The sequence below is a fragment of the Trichosurus vulpecula genome, chromosome 3, assembly GCF_011100635.1.
Source record: "Trichosurus vulpecula isolate mTriVul1 chromosome 3, mTriVul1.pri, whole genome shotgun sequence".
In the NCBI taxonomy this organism is placed as follows: domain Eukaryota; kingdom Metazoa; phylum Chordata; class Mammalia; order Diprotodontia; family Phalangeridae; genus Trichosurus; species Trichosurus vulpecula.
In genome coordinates, this window is record NC_050575.1 from 99,307,379 (window position 1) to 99,326,991 (window position 19,613).

General features: G+C 44.2%; 1 protein-coding gene across 2 annotated transcripts in view; it reads left to right on the plus strand.

The window, feature by feature from the left end:
- Nucleotides 1-19,613, plus strand: part of TOX2 (TOX high mobility group box family member 2) — a 324,865-nt gene that overhangs the window by 81,761 nt on the left and 223,491 nt on the right. The window lies entirely within an intron of this gene.

The window sequence follows — 19,613 nt, forward strand, 5'->3', positions numbered from 1 at the left end:
GCCCACAGGGGACCCTCATATCTGGTGCTGTGCTGAGCGGGTGGTGCGGGGCGGGGCGGGGTGGCTGGTGCTTCTGGAGGCCATAGGAATCCGACAGCTCACCTAGTGCTCGGCTGGGATCTTAATGGTGGTATCTGGTATGCTGAGTCTGTTGGGGTGTTTCTGCATTTTCCTGGGGCTACACTGAAGCACATGGAGGTCTGGCTGCTGGAGGCTGCCTTTTGCCTGGGGCCACACTGAAGCTTGTGTCTACCCATTCCCCTGGCTATACTGAGGCATGTGGGGGGTCCTGATGTTGGCGTTTGCCTGCTCTGCCACACTGGGGCTCAGGATCTGCTGCTGGTTTGCCGAGGTGGGGCTTGCTGCTAGCTTACTGGGATGCTTCCTGTGCTGAACTGTGTTCCCCTTTTATCTGAGTGAGACAGACCTTTCCTGCCGATCTTCCAAGTTTCTTGGGCTCAAAGATTGTTTCTCCCCATCTTTTTGCTGGTTCTGCTATTTCAGGATTTTATAGTTGTTTGGAGGTGAATATAGGAGAGTTATGTGATGTACTGGTTACTCTGCCATCTTGGCTCCCAGACTTCCTCTTATTTTAATCTCTTTGGAGTATAGGCCTAGTAGTGATATAGCTGTATCAAAGGATATGTACCACTTAGTGACTGGGGCATAGTTGCAAATTTCTTTCAAAATGGCAGAGCCAATTCAACCATCAGCACGTTCATGTGCCTGCTTTTTCAGTGGCCTGGCATCAGCCGTCCTCTTGTTGTAGCCAGCCCTGTTTCTGATCTAACAGTGAGGGAGTCCCAGGTATTTCTTAGTTCCTTCTCTGTAGTGTCCAGACTCTCAGTCTATATGAGGGTATGAAATGTTCTACTGTTAGGGCTTAAAGTTTCTAGGTAAGATGGGAACCCACAGTGATGTTCCCCACTGTATTCCCTAGAGTTCTCCAAAGCTGGGGTGCTTTGCACTAACATAACACTGTTGAACTGGGTACTGTTTGAGGAATATCCAGTCACAATGAGAGATAGCGGATCCTGTATAACTCTCAGAGTCCTGGACTGGAAGTCGTGAGAATTGGGTTCCAATCCTGACTGCCACAAATTCTCCACGTGATTGTGGGCGAGTAATTCATTCCCTTTCTCTGGGCTTCACTTTTCTTCTCTGTCTAATGAGCAAGGCTGAACTAAATGGTCTCTCAAGTCCCTTCCAGCTTTAATAGTCCATCCTTGCATAAATGAATCTCTTAGAGAGGTTTTCTCTTCCCTCAGGCATCAGATTTTGATTACAAGGAAATAATTTACTTCTTCCCCTGAGAGAATGGAAATGGGATGGGGAGAAAGAGAGCCTCCTTCCTTTACAAGGTCTTTGCCTCATCTACCACCGTCTTCTTTTCTTTCCTTTTTCCTTGGAAGCCTATGCAGAAGGCTGATTTGTACCCAGGCTGGCTTCTAGGACAGCTGACTGAGAAGGGAGTTTAAGATAGTCCCTAGATGGGGAATCTGGACCTGTTCAAAGAAACACTGGGAAGCAACTGAAATTCGTTTTTTGTGTCATCCCCACATGTCCCTGTAGCTTCGTGGGCCTCTGTAAGCTGTGCTTTACTCCTCAGGGGCCAACGGCTTCCCTAGGGTTACCCTGAGCCTGCCATTATTCCCCTTCCTCTAAGATTACATATCCTAATTGTTCAGTGCTCTCTGCTTTCCCAGATGAGCAACTCAGTGGATGGTAAGAGTCTCTCCTGAGTAATATGTGGATTTTAATAGGGGCTTTCTTTGCAGTTAGTAATTTAGCCCCTAAGAGTGACTCGAATGGGGGGACTTTCAGGTACTATGACAGACCAAGAGAGGAGTTGTTAGGGGAAGGGGGAGAAGGTCAGGTAGCCTGGGTCTTTTGACTGCCATGGGAGGAGAGTCAGGCAACTGAGCAGCTGTGGTTGTAGTACCCACAAAACCTCGTGGAGAAAAGTCAGCCTTGCGGGGATGAGACTGCGTCCTCAGAATTGCTGTGCCAGTGGATTCCACAACACGGTATTCGCAGGGTCCTTCTGTTCTGTAGACTGCCTTTAGAAAATGGCAGTGATCTTGGCTTGGGACCTGGTAGAATGGTCTTGTCAAAAGATTTTTATTTAGACAGAACCTGGTGTACATGAGAGAGTGGTGCCGGGGTAGAGATGGCCACGGGGATGGGACCCTAGGGGGCTCATGGAGTATTATTTAGTTTTTGAAGCTCTTTTGCTTGACTTCTCCCACAGCATTAAGAGGTAATAATTTTAATGGCATTTATATAGCTCTTTAAGGCGTGTAAAAAGCTTTATATATCATCTCATTTGAGACTCACATTTCTACTTTCCACATGTTATGGATGAGGATGCAGAGAGCTTAAAAGTGACTTGCCAATGCTCACACAGCCAGTTAGTACCTGAGGGAGGATTTGAACCCAGCTCAGGCTGACTCCAAATACTCCAAATAAATTTCCACTACATTCTACCACCTCTCTCCTACTCAGCAAGACGGGAGACTTGAGCTCTGCCCCTGGCTCAGCTGCTAGTGGCTGTGTGGTTTGGGGCAGGTTGCTTAAACTTTCTGTGCCCTAGTTTTGTGAGATTGTGTCATTTGGAACTAGAGGGACCTTGATTGTTTAAACCAATGATTCTCGAGGTACATTCTACAGATTCTAATCCAGACCCTTTCAGGGGGGGAGGGTCTGCAAAGTCAGAACTATTTTTATACAAATACTAAGATGTTATTTGCTTACTAAAATGTCTTCCTTTTCCAACTACATATCTTTGTGAGGCTAGATTTTCTTCATATACCTCAGCTAAAACAACATATCACTACAGATAGAATGCAGAAGGAGATAGAGGAATCCAGCTACCTTCTATTAAGCCCGGTATTAAAAGAGATTTGCAAATATATATAATATATATATATATATCAATGCCATTATTCACTAATTTTTTGTTTTGGAAAATGTTTTTTCATAAAATATTTATGTTAACTGTAATAGGTTTGTTATTTTTATATTTAAATGAATTTAAAAATACATATTTTTAAAATTTTATCAGTTTTAATTTCAAACATGGTAAATATTGATAGATATTACCCATATAAACAAAAAATTCTTTTGGTTCCTCTGTAATTTTTAAGAGTGTAAAGAGTTCCTGAGACCAAAAAGTTTGAGAACTGCTTGCCTAGCATTTGCAAATGCAGGAAATGGAATCTGGAGAAGGGACGTGGCAGTATGTAGGAGGGCCATAGTTTCAACCCATGTCTCTCAGATGGGACCAATCATACCTCTGCCATCTACCGCGCTGGTAATTGTGAGGATAAGATGAGATGATAAAAGTGCTTTGAAAAGTATGGAGCTCTATGCAAATGACAGGTATTTTCATGATTATTCCAATTATATTATTATTCTAATGTATTATTGTTATTTTTATTATTAATTATTCTAATTGTATTGAGACAGTTTGGCCTGATGAATTAGAGCCCTATACTCAAACTGAGAGATCTGGATTGAATTCTGCCACTGACTTGGTATTGTTTATATATATTTATAAATATGCATATTTATAGTATATATATTAAATATTTAGCCAAGTCACTTAATCACTCTAAGCCTCAGATTCTCCCTCTGTAAAATGGGAATTATATTCCATATAGCATCTGTCTTACAGGGTCGTTATGAGGTACACATGAAATAATCCATGTTAGGAGCTTGGCAAACTTTAAAGAGCTATGTAAATGCCAGTTACTGGTTTTTTATTATTATTGTATGCTAACTTATGGTAAAGGTTTTTGTGGTTCAGTCATTTTCAGTCCTGTCTGACTCTCTGTGACCGCATTTGGTGTTTTCTTGGCAGAGATACTGGAGCGGTTTGCCATTTCCTTTTCCGGCTCATTTTACAGATGAGGAAACTGAGGCAAACAGGGTTAAATGACTTGCCCAGTAAGGGTAAGTAAGGGTCTGAGGCCAGATTTGAATGCAGGAAAATGAGTCTTCCTGACTGCAGGCCCGGTGCCACCTAGCTGCACAAGATAAAGGTACCTTGTATGAAAGGATTTTATTCGATCATTAATTAATAGGCATTTAAATGCCTACTGTGTGCCAGGTGCTAGGGAGACTAGCGCAAAAGTGACAACAATCTTTGCCCCCAGGGAACTTAATTTAGCCGGGAGGGGCAACATGCGTCTACATAAATGAATATAAAATAGATATTAGGTCATTTGGGGAGCAGAGCTTTGGGGACTGGCGGCATCAGGAAGGACATCATGTAGGAAGAAGGTGCTTGCGCCTAGCCTTGGAAAAGTAAACTAGAATGCCCCTTTTTTTTCCTTCCACCACTAAGGCCCACGGGGCTCAAGCCCCTGGCTTGGCCTTCTCTTCTGCCCCCTGAAGCCTCCAAGTCCTCCCCTCCTGGCCCATGGAGCTGGGTTAAGAATAAGGAGAACCTGCTGTCCCTGGGCCAGAGGCAGGGCCCGTTCTTCGGGCAATTGGGGGAAGGCTATGACTTCTTGTCTTAACCAGATTATCCTCTGTCAAAGAAGCAACTACAGAAACAAAGCCCAAGAAAGCCCAAGTCATTGTGAAAATCGCCTTCCTTCCAGGCTGCGGTGAAAGAGAGAGGGAGGGAAGGGAAGGGAATCACCTCTAGCCAGAGTCCTCTTTGGCCCAGAGTGGCCAGAAGCGTGGCTAAACCAGGCTGTGAGGCCCCGGCTCCCGCCTGAAACAGTTACTCTTTGTGTGGGTTGCTGTGCTGCGCAGTAATGAGAGCCTCGGGCCAGAATTTTAAATTATTAAATATCTTTAAGAGATGATTTGAACCTGAGTGTGTGCATGTGTGTGAGAGAGAGGGCTGATGGGAAATCTCTCCTCCTGGAGCTGCCTCTCTGCTTGTCTCCCATCTTCCTCGGGCAGCTGGGAATAGACAGGGAAGAGCGTGTGACAGAGGGGGCAGCGTGGTGTGATAGAAAGCCTCGAAGACTCGGGCTCCTTCTGGGCCCTGGCATTTAGTAGCAGTGTGAAGTCTCATCTTCGCTGGGCCTTAGTTTCCTCCTCTGAAAAATGGGGCTGCAATCTAATTCATCAAAGATTTGTTAAGAGGGTACTGTGTGCCAGATGCTATGTTAGGTGCTAGAGCATACAAAGCCAAATAATAATAATAATGTTATTATTATTAATTATACCTCCTCACATTTGTATAATGCTTTGAAGTTTGCAAAGCGCTTCACGCATCTTCATTCATTCACAGCAACCCTGTAAAGAAGATGCTACCATTATGGTTCCCCATTTTACTGATGAGGAAACTGAGGCACAGAGTGATTAAGTGACCTGTCCAGGTTTGCCCAGCCAGTCAGTGAGGGAGGATTCAAACTCAGGTCTCCCTGACTCCAAGTATGGCACCTAGCTGCCAAAAAATGAAAAGGGTCCCTGCTGTCAAAGCGACATTCTGCTTGGGGAGAGGGGGATACAAGATGTATGCAAATAAGCGAAAGATGCATAGAAAATAAATGTAATGTTTTGTTGGGGGACACCGAAAACTGGGGGGGGGGAATGAAGAGAGGCCTTTTTGGAGAAGGTGGCATCTTAAGCTGAGTCTTGGAGCCAGGGGTTCCAAGAGGCAGCAGAAGTGAGGAGGGCCCCCTTCCCAGGCACGAGGGACAGCATGGGAGACATAGAGACAGATGGGATGTTGGGTATAGCGTACAAGTAAAGCGGTTTGAAACATGGAGTGCATGAGGGTAGATCCTGTGCAACCCCCCTAGGAAGATTGGTTTGGGACTAGATCGTAAAGGTTCTAAGGGCCACCATTTTTATTTTATCCTGGAGATAGCAGGGAGCCGGCGGAGCTTCTCGTGCTGGGGAGGGACGTGGTCACTGCTTTAGGAACACCCATATGGCAGCTGGGTGCAGGTGGAGAGAGGAGAGGCTGGAGTCAGGGAGGTCATTTAGGGGTCTGTTGGAGTAATCCAGGCAAGAGGCGATGAGGGCTTCAACTCGGTGTCTATTTGAATGAAGAGAAGAGGCCTAGCATAAGAGGTCTTGTAGAAGTAAAATTGGTAAGATTTGGTGACTGTTTGGATATCTAAAGTGACTGAGAATGAAGGTTGAGAATGGCTCTGAGGTTTGGAGCCTAGAGTGCCTAGCAAAAAATGAGGGCATTCTCAACAGAAATAGGGAAGTTTGGAAGAAGGAGGAGAATTTGGGAGAAAAGATGCGTTCCTTTCTGATCCTGATGAGTCTGAGATGCCTGTGGAACATTCAGGTAAAAATGTTCAGCAGGCATTTGGAGATAGGGAGTTCAGGAAAAAGACTGGGCTCAGGCATGGGGAACCTGCGGCCTCAAGGCCACATGTGGCCCTCTAGGTCCTCAAGTGTGTGTGTGGGGGGGTGTCAGAGGGCCACACTTGAGGACCTAGAGGGCCACATGTGGCCTCAACACAGATTCCCCACCCCTGGACTAGGGTTTGATATGTAGATCCTAGGAGTGATTTACATAAAGGTGGTAGTTGCCTCCATGGGAGTTGATGAAAATCACCTAGATGCAAGGTGTAGAGAAAGAAGAACTCTGGGCTATACCTACTCATGGGGGGAAGGGCATGGATGAGGACTTTGCCCAGGATACTGAGAAGGAGCCACCAGACAGGCAGACAGGGCCATGAAAATATAGGGAGACGAGGGAGCCCAGAGATAGAAGCTGAGTAGTATGATAATCCTTAGATCACTTACTTCACAGATTATTGGAGGAAAATATTTTGTTAACTTTGAAATGCAATAGAAATGTCAGCTGTTAGAATCAGTTTTAGAGCTAAAAGAGATTTCAGAAGTCAATAAATCTACTCTCCCCTCTTTTTTCACACCAAACCACAACTCCAGGATTCAAAATGCAGACCCACTCTTCTTCCTATAATATGCGTTGCTTTACAGTCAGGTGTTATTCATTCAGGAAATCTGGAAGCATGCATTGTGCCTCCAGCTCTGTTCCTCAGGTCCCATTGAACACACAGCCACCCTTTTCCCAGCTCCAGGCCTTATAAACATGACTGCTTTAATCCCTGGCCTGGGGTGGGGGGCAGGTGGAGAAGTCATGGCCTTGTTGGATTGAGACCTAGAAGGAACCTTGATGATACTCCCATAGGGATGGTCCCTCAACGAGGGCATGAATTTCCCAGCGGCTGAGATTAGGCGCTTCTGCTTTCTTTGCTCCCCATTACTGGAGGTCTTCAAGCAAAGGCTGATGACCATTTGTCCCCAGTAAGTGCCAGAAAGAGGATGCCTACATTGGGTGAAAGACTGGACTCTATATGACCTCTGAAGGTCCCTTCCAGCCTTGTGATTTCTGTGCTTCTGCAGAGGCAGCTGGAAGCTTGACATAGTCACTTGTGGAGGAAGGCTGTGACTCAGAAACAGGATTTGTGAGCTATAGGTGAGGCTGTTTGTAGAGGATGGCTTTGACCTCTGGTGTTTATGTTATTCAGTCATTTAGGTCGTGTCTAACTCTTCATGACCCCGTTTGGGGTTTGGCATCTGAAGTAGGATGCGGGGATTGTAGGTGAGGTTGTTTGTAACAGAGTCAGCCATCATTTGCTGTTGATCTTCCAACATAGAGATTGGGAGATAGGAATGGAACCATAATGAGCAATTCTGACACCAAGGGGCAAGTTTCATAAAACATGCCCCCAAATCAACATTTAAAGACAAATTCTGTTGGGTAGAGGAAGTCTGCCATCTGGTTGCTTTCTATTTTAACTAATTATTCTTGCTAACTAGGTGCCAAGCTCAGTTGTTTCTTCACTTGTACATAACTGCTGTCATCAGCCTCTCAATTTTGACACTTTGGGTCACAGTTCTAATCACACTAGCCTCGTTCCGGTTCTGGATAGAGAAGAGGGAAAGGGTAAAGTCCTTCCTTCATGAGGATGGCTGTGTCCCAGAAATGCCAAAGGTGTACTATCTGTAAATGATGATTACATTAATTATCATTATTCTTATTATTACTGACACTAATTATATGCAAGAGATGCTTGCCTGGAGTGGGATTAAGGTGACACCTGTGACCTTTATAGGCTGGTTTAAAATGGTACTTTCCTGCCTTGCCCATAATGTCTGAGATCCACCGTTCTCCATCCCTCTCTCCTCCCCGGGCTGGCACACAGAGTAACCGAGTTTACTTGTCTGTGTTTGTTTCAAAATGAAAATGGAGACTTTTATTTGACTGCTTGTGGCCATTGTCTAGTGAGACCCTGCCAAGCCTTTACAAAGAGAAGAAAGAGAGAGGGAGAGAAAAGAGGAAGACAGAGGGGTTTTATTTATTTCTATCAAGCAGAACGGTAGGCAGACGTAGGCATGTTGTTTACATGCAATGTTATTTCTCATGGACTCTGTCAGTGTTAAGAAGAAAAAGAGTCCCAGATTCCCCCAAATGGCAACTGAGCTTGTGTGTAAAGCTGCCTGGTTGGCATCGCAGATGCCTTGGAAGGTGCCCCAGAGCAGTTAAATGTTTCCTTGATCTGCTTCTGGAAATCCTTGCACATGCAAATTCTGATGTTTGCTGTTGGTAGCTGACAGAACGCTCAGGGCCCTCCAGTGAGTTGCTATTTTTTTTTTCCTACTGGATAAATGCCCTGATGGGGCTTCATATGCTCTTTCTCAGCATTTCCCAATAGCCAGGGCCCAGACTCTCTTTCTGATTCATTTGGTTTTCCTTGGTAATTTCTGAGCCTTTTCTACTCAGCCAAGCCCTTTTCTTTATATACACCCATGACCTTGGCAAGTAGGTGGCTCAGTGGATGGAGCCCTGGAGCTGGAGTCAGGAAGACCCGAGTTCAAATCCAGCCTCAGACACTTACTAGCTGTGTGACCCTGGGCAAGTCACTTATCCTCTGTTTGCTTTAATCCACTGGAGAAAGAAATGGCAAACCACTCCGTATCTTTGCCAAAAAAACAAAAAAACCCTGCATGGACAAGTATGGTCCACAGGTTAACAAAGAGTCAGACATGACTGAATAACAACTAATCACTTTGCCAAGAAACTTATGCCTTTAAAAATTACTGTTAGAAACTTAATAAACTTCAATGAAGCAAAAAATTTAAGAAAAATGCAACATAAAAAGTATTAAAAACATACCTAAACTCCTTAACATGTAACAAAATAGAATCAGATGAATTGAGTATTTTATGGCTTAAATTAGAGGCAGCATAGTGTAGTGTATAGGGCATTGGATTTGGAGGTAGAAAGACTCAGGTTCAAATCCTGTCAAAGGTACTGACCAGCTGTGTGACCCTGGGGAAGTCACTTAACTTCTACGAGCCTCAGTTTCCTCCTTTGTAAAAGGATGGGGTTGGACTGAATGGCCTATAAGGACTCTTCCAGCTCTAAAATCTATGCCTGTTGCTGTTCAGTCGTGTCCATCATGACCTCATGGACCATACCATCTACGGGGTTTTCTTGTCAAAGATGCTGGGGTGATTTGACATTTTCTTCTCTAGCAGATTAAGGCAAACAGAGGTTAAGTGACTTGCCCAGGGTCACACAGCTAGGAAGTGTCTGAGGCTGAATTGAACGCAGATCTTCTTGATTCCAGACCCAGTGTTCTAGCCACCGCACCATCTAGCTGCCCAAAATCTATGATACTGTGAAATCATTCATGGGATAGTATGAAATAACATCTATCTGCCTCCAAGGCTTTGTTCGTTTTTCTTTCTTACGTTATCATTGATATTTATACGGCGCTGCTTCTAATAGTCTCACTTGGCATAATTTTAAAAAGGTCTTCCCATATGTCCTTGTGTTTTTCATGTTTATTATTTTTATGACACTATAATATTCCATTACACTAATATACCATAATTTATTCATATATTCTCCAATCTAGTTTCCAGTTTTCTATTATAAATAAAGCAGCTATGAACATTTTAATATAGACAGGTCCTTTCTTCTTTAAAAAAAAGTTATATTTCTAGGGTAAAATCCCAGCATTAGACTCATCTGGTTAAAAAATACGCCTACCTTTGTGTACTGATGTATTGTGTATTGCCACATTGCTGTCCAATACAGAGAGTGCCAGTCTGCAGTGCCAGTGATAACATCTTAGAATACCTATTTCCCCATACCTTGCCAACCTGTTTAACCTCTGTGGTAAGTAAAAAGTGACATCTGGGAGAGGCATCATGGCACGTTGAGTCAGAAAGGTGTAGGTTTTGACACTCTCTATTTGGAGTACCAGGATGGAGAGGTAGAATGCCATAAAATATAGCAAGAATTCTTAATCTGGAGTTTGTGTGTCTGTGAACTTGGATGGGAAAAAGATGATCTCTTTATATCCATTAACCTCTAACTGAAATTCAGCCTTTCCTTCCATTATGAATGTAGGCAACAAGCCACAGTAGTATCAGTGGTACTTACGACTTTGTCACTAATAGAAATCATAGATATTTTCCTATCGTGTTGCCATTGCTACAGATATCTCCAAATAGCATTTATACTCATTGCTATTTCTAAGTTACTATAGTTATTAGACACGTGATCTCAGGCTTCCTGACTACAGACTGTATTTCAATAACTGCTTTCCTTGGCAAACCTGGGTATTTTATTTTAGGCATTTAAAACAACATTCTGAAAAGCGGCTGTAGGCTTCATGCAACTGTCCCCTGACACAGAAAGGGCTAAGAACCCCAGGTACGTAAGTTGCTTGAGTCCTGTCAGGATAATCTGGCTTTGACTCTTATCTTTCCTTCTTAGGAGCTGTGGAACCATAGGCAGCTCAGTTAACCTCTCTGAGCCTGTCTGTTCATTTATAAAGTGGGCCCAATCATATGTGAGGCATCTGCATCTGTTGTGAAGCTCAAATGAGACAATATTTATAACATGTAAATAAATTCATTTGTTATCTTGAAGTCATCTTGATTTATGTTGCTGTGGTTGATTTTTTAAAATAGATTCAGGTCATACTTTATCTGGTAGCATGCTTAGCAATCCTTGGATAACCTCTCCATTCTTCCTTCTACATTTTTCACTCCAATAGAGACTCTTAACTTGAGGCCTATGAACTTCTTTTTCACATTAAAACAATTTTTTTTAACATTTTTAAAGTTTTGAATTTCAAATTCTATCTCTCCTTCCTTCCCTTCCTTCCTCTCCTCCCTATACAGATTACACATGTGCAATCATGTAAAACATTTCCAAAGCCCGTGAACTTTTAAAAAATATTTTGATAACTGTATTTCAGTATAATTCACTTCCTTTGTAGTCCTATATATAAATTTTTACCTTTAAGACATTATTCTGAGAAGGGGGCTGTAGGCTTCACCATTTGTGACCCTTGGCCTAGATGGGTCATAGGGTCATACAGTGAGAGCTGGCAAGGCCTTTAGAGGTCATCCAGTCCAGTCTTCTCCTTTTATAGATGGGAAAGCTGAGGTTCAGAAATGTTGTGACTTGCCCAAACTGAAAACATTCTCCCTGTGCCTCCTGCTTGGCTCTTCTCAGACCCTTTCTCTTATCAAGCCAGACTCTACAAAGGCCTTGAGATTCTTGCTTCCCTGTCTTAGCTCATGCTTTTGCTTTTCTTGGAATATTCTGTCCCATCCCTTATCTCTAACCAGCAAATCCTCCCCCATTCTTCCAGGCTCACTTTAGGTCCCACCTTCCCTCCTGGATTAGTCCAACCCCATTTTCTCTGAAATTCTAGAATACTTTACAGCCTAGACTAGCTATAGTCTCACGGGCTTGACTTTATCCCCTTGCTCTCTGGTTGGTTGTGTGTCTGTCTCATCTCCTGCAGCAGAGATGCCATCACTTTGTGGCTGGATAGTCTGTCTTCTGGACTCGTCTCCCCACAGTGTAGCTTCCTCACCTCCATGGTCCTGCCAAGCCTATTGGGATGGTCCTCAATAGGCTCTGTAGACATTTGATGACTGGGAGAGTTGTGCTTCTGGTCTGATGGCAGTGGGTTTGGGATTTGGGGAGCCAAGAAGCCAGATAGAGTGCTAAGCCCACCGCTAGACACCAGGAGTATGTCTGAGGGAGAGAGACGGACAGCACGGTGTAGTAGAAAAAATGCTGGATTTGCCATCAGAACACTTGTTTGTGCTCCAGTCGTGGCCGTAATCCTTACTGCCTGAAGTGACTTGAGTCCCTTGGTTTCTCTGAGTCTCAGTTTCTCTCATCTGTTAAATGATACAGGTGGACTTGATGATGTCTGAGGTCCCTTTCAGTTCTGAATCTCTAATCCTGTGAGTCTAAGTTGGAAAACTATAGGGAAATGTACGGATTTGAAGGCTTCCCTCTGCACGGGGGATGTGGAATTATTCAATTCAGTCCAGCAAGTATTGCCTGTTATGTGACAGGTACCGTACTAGGTCCTCTGGAAACAAAGGCAAAACCTGCGTAGTCCCTGTCCTCAAGGAGCTTCCATTCTATTGGGGTTTGAGGGAAGGAAACAATATGGATAAACACAAAGTGGTTTGGTGCTAAGGGGGCAGAGGCTAAAGGGAGGACATTAACAACCAGGAGAGTCAGGATAGACCAAAGGGTAGGAGGTGGCATGCCAAGCATAGGAGATAGATTACATAGAAGCAGAGGGACAGGAAATTGAATGCCATGTACAGTGTAAAGAAAGCAGGCCTATTGGATTGGAGTGTAGAGTTCATGAATCAATTTTTTAAAAAAATCTTTTATTTATTTTTGGAGGCAATTGAGGTTAAGTGACTTGCCCAGGGTCACACAGCTAGTTAGTGTCTGAGGCCCGATTGGGTCCTGATTCTAGGACCAATGCTTTATCCCCTGCCAACCAGCTGCCCCATTAACAAGCATTTATTAAGCACCTACTATGTGCCAGCCACTGAGCGAGGCACTGAAGATACAAATACAAAGAAGAGAGGGAATATGGAGTAAGCCAGGAACCAGATTCTGAAGGACTTTAAATGCCAAAGAGAAGAGTTTGAATTTTATCCTGGAGGCAAGAGGGAACTATTGAAGCTTCTTGAGGAGGGGAATGACTTGATCAGATTGGTGCTTTAGACACCATCAGTTTGGTAGTTGTGCAGAGTATGAATCAGAGAAGAGAGAATCTAGAGGCAGGCAAAAAAATGCAAAAGTCAGAGGGAAAAGTGATAAAGACCTGAACTAGAGGGGTGGCCAGGTGAGTGGAGAGAAGGTGACACATGTGAGAGGCATTTGCAAATAGAATCAAGATTTGGCAACTGACCAGACATAGAAGCTGAGAAAGAGAAATGAGTTGAGGATGACCCCGAGCTTGTAAACGAGTGAATAGGACAGGGGGTGGTGCCTCAAACAGAAATAGGGACGTTAGAAAGAGAGGTGGACCCAGAGGAAAAGATAATGAGTCCTATCTTAGACATGTTGACGCCAATGGAAAATGCAGTTGCAGAGGTCTAGTCGGCAGTTATTAAGGTATAGGACTGATGTTCAGGAGAAGGATATATTGATCTGGGAGTTTTCTGGAGGGAGGTGGTGGCTGAACCCATGGGAGCTGGTGAGATCACCCAGAGAGAACAGGAGAGGGCCCAGGGCTTTGTCTTGGGGTCCACCCACAAGCAAGACAGTAGGACATAGGTCATGATCCAGTTGAGGAGACCCAGAAGAGTGAGCCAGACAGGTAGGAAGAGAATAAAGAGAGATCAAGCTGGGTTATGGAAACCCAGGGGACAGAGACACGCCATACTTCTTTACAGGGGAAGGGAAAGGGAAGGAAGTAAGCATTTATATAGTGCCCACTACATGCCAGGCACTGTGCCAAGTACACAGTGGAATCATACCCTACTTAGAATCCCTCTCTGCCAGGAATGTAAGGGGGCAGGGAGCATGTTAGGGGTAGGGGGTAGTATAACACTTAGCCCTGAATACCCATTGGTTTCTTCTATTTTGCCACCATGACAGATTCTTAGGTGTCCCTTGGGCTTTGAGGTTGAAAGGGGGGAGAAGGAACTTCCCTCTCCATTTTGGAGGCTGATGGTATAAAATCCTGAGGGCAGAGGGGAAAAAAGTGGAAAATGCAAAAAAAGAGCAACTCCCATTTCTTTTCCAGAGCCAAACATTTCTCCTAAAACAGCTACCTCCTCAAGCCACAGATGGGGGTAAATAGATGTGTTAAAATCAGCCTGGTTTGGAGATGCAAACATTGGCTGCATAGTATCAGAGGGTATTTTTAAACTGCCAAGAGAAGAGTTTAGAATAGCACAGTGTAACCGGCGAATGCTGATAGGCCCAGATTTAACCTACTTTTCCCCCTCTAGTCTGTTTGTAAAGGCCTGTGCATTTCTCCCTCCCTGCTGCAGCAACTCCAAAGCTGCTTCCCATGAAAGAGCAAACAGCCAAGAGCCTGGCACTTCCTTGGGCAACCTCAGAGGGGCCAGTTGGCACATATACCATCAGGGAAGGCAGGAAAAGGACTTCTTGTATAGGTGTCAAAGAAGCATAGATTTAGAGCAGCATAGGACCTCAGGATGGTCATCAAATCTAACCCCCCTCATTTAACTTATTGGGCAAGTGAGGCCCCAGTAACTTAAGTAAACAGCCCATGTAGATGGTAAGTGGTACATATAGGATTCAGATCTGGGTGCTCTGGTTCTAAATCCAGCCCCCTTTCTTCTGCACTAAGATACCTCTTGAAACATCTTTATAAAATGTGTTATTGATGTCTTTTGTTTTCATTTCACCATTATTTCCAGGGATATGCCTCCTCCCTCCCCTACCCAGAAAGCCATCTCTTGTTTCAAAAAAAAATGAGAGATAAAGGCAGTTCAGCAAAACCAACCAAGTCTGATAACATATGCAATGTTCTATACCTGTAAGTCCCCACCCACCACTGCAAAGGGAGGGAGTTGCCTTTCTTCACCTCTTCTTTGCCTCTCACCAATGCCCCGTTAAAGAGCTGGCAGCAAACATTTCCAGTATCTCTGGCTGATATTTGCCCCCATGTCATCAATGTGTCTTGGGGAGGGAGGGTAGAATTTTCCAAACAGGAGAAATCCTTGCCAGTAATTTAGTAATCCTTGCCATGTAATTTTACCTTAAATCAGGGGAATGGACTTCTCCATCTACAAGTGATTTGGAAGGAAAACATTTTTTTCTGCCAGGCCCATGTACCATGTCTGATCTCAAAGTGAGATAACCAGAAGGACCAAAGACCATCTTGGGTTCTGGTGAAGATTTCACTAGCCAGCAGAAGGTGCAGTTGCTAGACACTGACTTATCTGGGAGCTCTCCATGGTTCCTTTCAAACCCCAAAATGTTTTTTTGTCTAGAAGCCAGTTGGGAAAACCCCAAGACACCCTTCACTAGCTCAGTTTTGCAGAAGTAGTCCTGTCCCCTCCTTCTCACCTGTACCCCTACGTCTAAAGGACGCTTCCCCTCCCCGCCCCGACACGCTGTTCTCTAGATTCTAACAGGTTCCCTAGTGTGTGCCCCAGCAGCTCTGGGGCCCCACCCAAAGATACCTGGGACCAAAGATTCAGAGTACTTGAAATATGTCTGATACTGGAAGTTAAGCCAAGTCAGACCTGTTTAGTATGTGGAGGGACTTTCTGAGAATACCAGGTGCTGTAAACTTTGAGGGGGCGCATGGTACAGAGAAAAGAGCACTACACTTGGTATCTGGGGATTTCAGGTATAATCCTGGCTCTACTATTGACTTCCTGTTCCGTCTTGGGAAAATTTTCTCAACCTGTCTAGGTGTTAGTTCCCTCATCTGTTATATGTAGGGGTCAGATTAGATGACCTCTGTGGTCCTCTACAGTCCTAAGTCTGTTATTCCCCATACCCCAATTTTGCACAGGAAACATGCAGGGGAATGGTAATCAGTGGAGATGTCGATGCACAGAAAAATGTATGTTCTGATGAACTAAATTTGTACCTGCTGCCCGTCAGTGAAAGGCCACTTTGCTGATCAGACATCAGGAGAGATGCTGACCTTCACTCCGGCCAAGAGTAGGGAGCATGATACTCTCAGCTCTTCTGAGAAAGGATGCCTGATTCATCTCTTCGGAGTAGCTGTGTTGCTTCCCAGGCACTATTTAGGAGTTACAACTGTGTTTTTTGCCAAAGCAGCTTCTGCTAATCGATGTTGTCAGGCTACACCTCTTTTGTCTGAACACTAACAATGTTTTTTGCTCTTGGGGAAAAAGTGATAGGCCAAAAGCTAATTAACATTTCCCTAATGCCCTTGGGCACCATTCTTAGAAAATCCTGTTGGCCTTTCCCTGAGGAGTTCCCTGAAGTGGAAAAGAAAATAAAAACCATTTTAAAACCATGCCTTTTACCCAAGAATCTGAAAGTAGGTAGATAAGCACTTAGTAGATCTAACCACTTGAGGCAGGAAGGAAGAAGACATGACAGTTCTTATTTTATACTTCAGGAATCTTCCAGGGTTCCAATGGGTGATGGCTCCTGGATGGAGCAGCTTATGACAGTCCCAGCTACTCTCATTGGATCTGCTTTTCAGTACCTTACTGACACAGTTACTGGGTCAATTGTAACTGACACAGCAGGTCGAATAGTTGTGTCTCTTTATTCAGAAATTTATCTTCGACTATAAGAACCTCAGACCTGGAAGGAACCTTGGAGGTGTCAAATCTGGCCAAGTCTCCAATGCAGGAGTCCCCTCTATGCCATCCAGGTCGATTCAAGTCACCAAGCATTTATTCGGCATCTGTACTGTGTGCTGCCAGGCAGCCATGCTAGGCTGGGATTGTAAAGACAGACATGCCTCTGCTGTCATGGAGCTTACATTCTTTTAGATGATAGATAAAAGTTTTTTTTATATATTTTTATATATATTTTTAAAATTTTGATTCCAAATTATTTTCCTCTCTTCAGCCCCTCCCCCACCCATTGAGAAGGCTAGCACTATGATACCCGTTATACGTGTGACGTCATACAAAACATTTCCATTTTTTAAAAAATGGGATTTATTTTTTATTTTATTTTTTCACATCTACACTGATAAGTTAATTCAAAATAAACACAAAGTAATTTTGTCTGGAGGAATGATAATAGTTGGGGGAATCAGGAAGGGGCTCTTGAGAAGGTGGCTTTTGAGCTGATCCTTGGAGGAAGTTGAGTTTCCACTGGCAAGTGGTCATCTAGCCATTGCAGGAACACTTCCAGGGGTGGGAGCTCACCATCTCCCGGGCAGCTCATTCCATTCAGCAGTTTATAGTCAACAAACATTTATTAAGTGCCTACTATGTGCCAGACACTGTGCTTAGTGCTGGGAATACAAATTTAAGAAAAAATGGAAGACAGTCCCTGACCTCAAGGAGCTTATAATCTAGCTATAGTTATTCACTGTAACGTGGTTGATAGACAACTCAGATTGTTAGAAAGTTTTTACTTTTGTTGGACTCCTGTAGGTCTCCTGTAACTGCTACCAGTGTTCCTTGTTCTGACTCCTTTAAGCCAAGGATAACAAATCTAATTTTTGCATTTCCATAGGACAAAGCCTTCAAATACTTGAATACTGTTATCACATACTCAGGAGCAGTTAGGTTAGGGCAGATTGCCAGGCTAGCTTACAGGAAAACTCATTTTCCTCAGTTCAAATCTGGCCTCAGACACTTACTAGTTGTATGTCCCTGGGCAAGTCTTTTAACCTTGTTTGCCTCAGTTTCCTCATCTGTAAAATGAGCCAGAAAAGGAAATGGCAAACCACTCCAGTATCTTTGCCACAGAAACCCCAGAAGGGGTCACAAAGAGTCTCACACAGAAATGGACACAAAAAACAATCATATACCCCTCCTTCCCTTATGCCTAACCAAGTCTTTTCTTTTCTGGACAAAATATAGACTCTGCCCCTTACTAGATGTGTGGACAAGTCATTTAATTTCAGTCTCCATTATCTGTAAAATGGAGATGAACAATCTATAACTTATTTCATGGAATTCTAGAAGTGGAGGAATAAGATCTTTTATTGTCATCATTCTCCTCATTAATAAATAAATCAATCAACATTTATTAAGCACCTGTTGTGTGCCAGGGCCCATATTAAGGACTCATCCTCAATTAAGTTGTATTTCTGTGAGGGCAAAAGATTCCCTTTCCAGCTCTAGCTCATTTTGTGACCATGATGGCTACCAGGGAAAGCCCATAATAATAAGAGCTCACATTTCTGTAGGAATCCCAGGTTTACAAAGCCCTTTCCTCAAAACAACTGCGTGAAGTAGAGAGTGAAGGTATTATTCCCATTTTAAGGATAAAGAAACTGAAGCCCAAAGAAGTAACATGATTTGCTCTGTGGTACATGTAAGAGCTGGGATTTCAATCCAGATTTCCTGACACTCAAGTGCTTTGCTCTTCCATTACAACATGTGGTCTGTTATGCAAGACATTGTACGACCAAGTCATTTTCCATGATAAGGCATGAGCTTAGGTTGCTGTGCAATCACAGACACCATAGTTGGACTAGGTTAGGGACGTAGCCTGGCAAAGTTTGGAGGGGGATTGCAGATAGGAAGGGCCACTCAGGATCAACCCTGCTCCCCTCTTCCAGTGCCTTGACTCTTCCCTCTGCCTTTGGTCAAGTAAGGAAGGAGGTTCTTAGGGGTAGTTAGCACAGTCACAGCTGATGAATGGGAAGACCACCATAGCTGTGCAGAAGGACTGCCTCCTCCTTCCAACCCGACCTTACTCCCTGGCACATGTGGGTACCATATGGGGTGAGGGGAAAGCAGGACTGGCTCTGGGCAAGAAGCTGGACCTCCCTTCCTAACCCTTTGCCTGGCACCCTCAGACAGCCTCCCCCAGCTCATCTATTTTCCTTTGCCACTAGGTCCTAAAGTGCCAGTTAACAGGCACTTACTAAGTACCAGCCACCGTTCTGACAATTAGACAGCCTGATCCGAGATTCTGTGCCACTGGGAGAGGGCCGTCTGACCAGTCCCTGCTGCTTGTTGTTACTGTTTATTAAGCACTTGAAGATTTGCAGAAAACTTGACCAGCATCACCCCTTTGATCCTCACAAAAACCCAGTGAAGTAGGAGCTCACAGGTACAATAGTCCTAGTTTACAGTGGAGTCAAGGCTTAAAGAAATAGAGTAACTTGGTCAGGGTCGTATAGCCATAAACCTGAGCAGACATTATCAAGGGGAAATCAAGTTACTTCTGTGACACTTGAACCAAAGTTTAGTGACTCCTGTCCAGTGCTCTTTTCACTGCTTCTTATACCGAAATCTTGTCTTAACTACCCCCTCCAGAGGAGAGAGAGCCCCTCCCTGCCTTTGTTGTCTGACTTCTCAGTGATTTGGACAGGGGCCATTTTGGTTAGGGAAGGAGTTACATTTGGGCAGTGGGAGCTTCCAGCAGGCACCGTTCAAATCACACCACATTCATTTGGCCACATTCAGTCCTACTTGTAGCCCAGGCCAACAGGATAGCATGGCTCCCTGCTGTTCCACATCTGCTTCTCCCAAGTGCCAAGTAGCCAGGGCTGGACTCAGATGCCAAGGGGTGATTCTCCCCTTGAATCTAATGCAGACAGAAGAGGGAATCACCAGAAGGGCCCAATCCCTCTGTATTCTGTCCTCGTGGATAACAATATCCTCAAACTAAATCATGACTAAGAAAACGCTTCAAGCTCTTCCTTCCCTTCCACCAG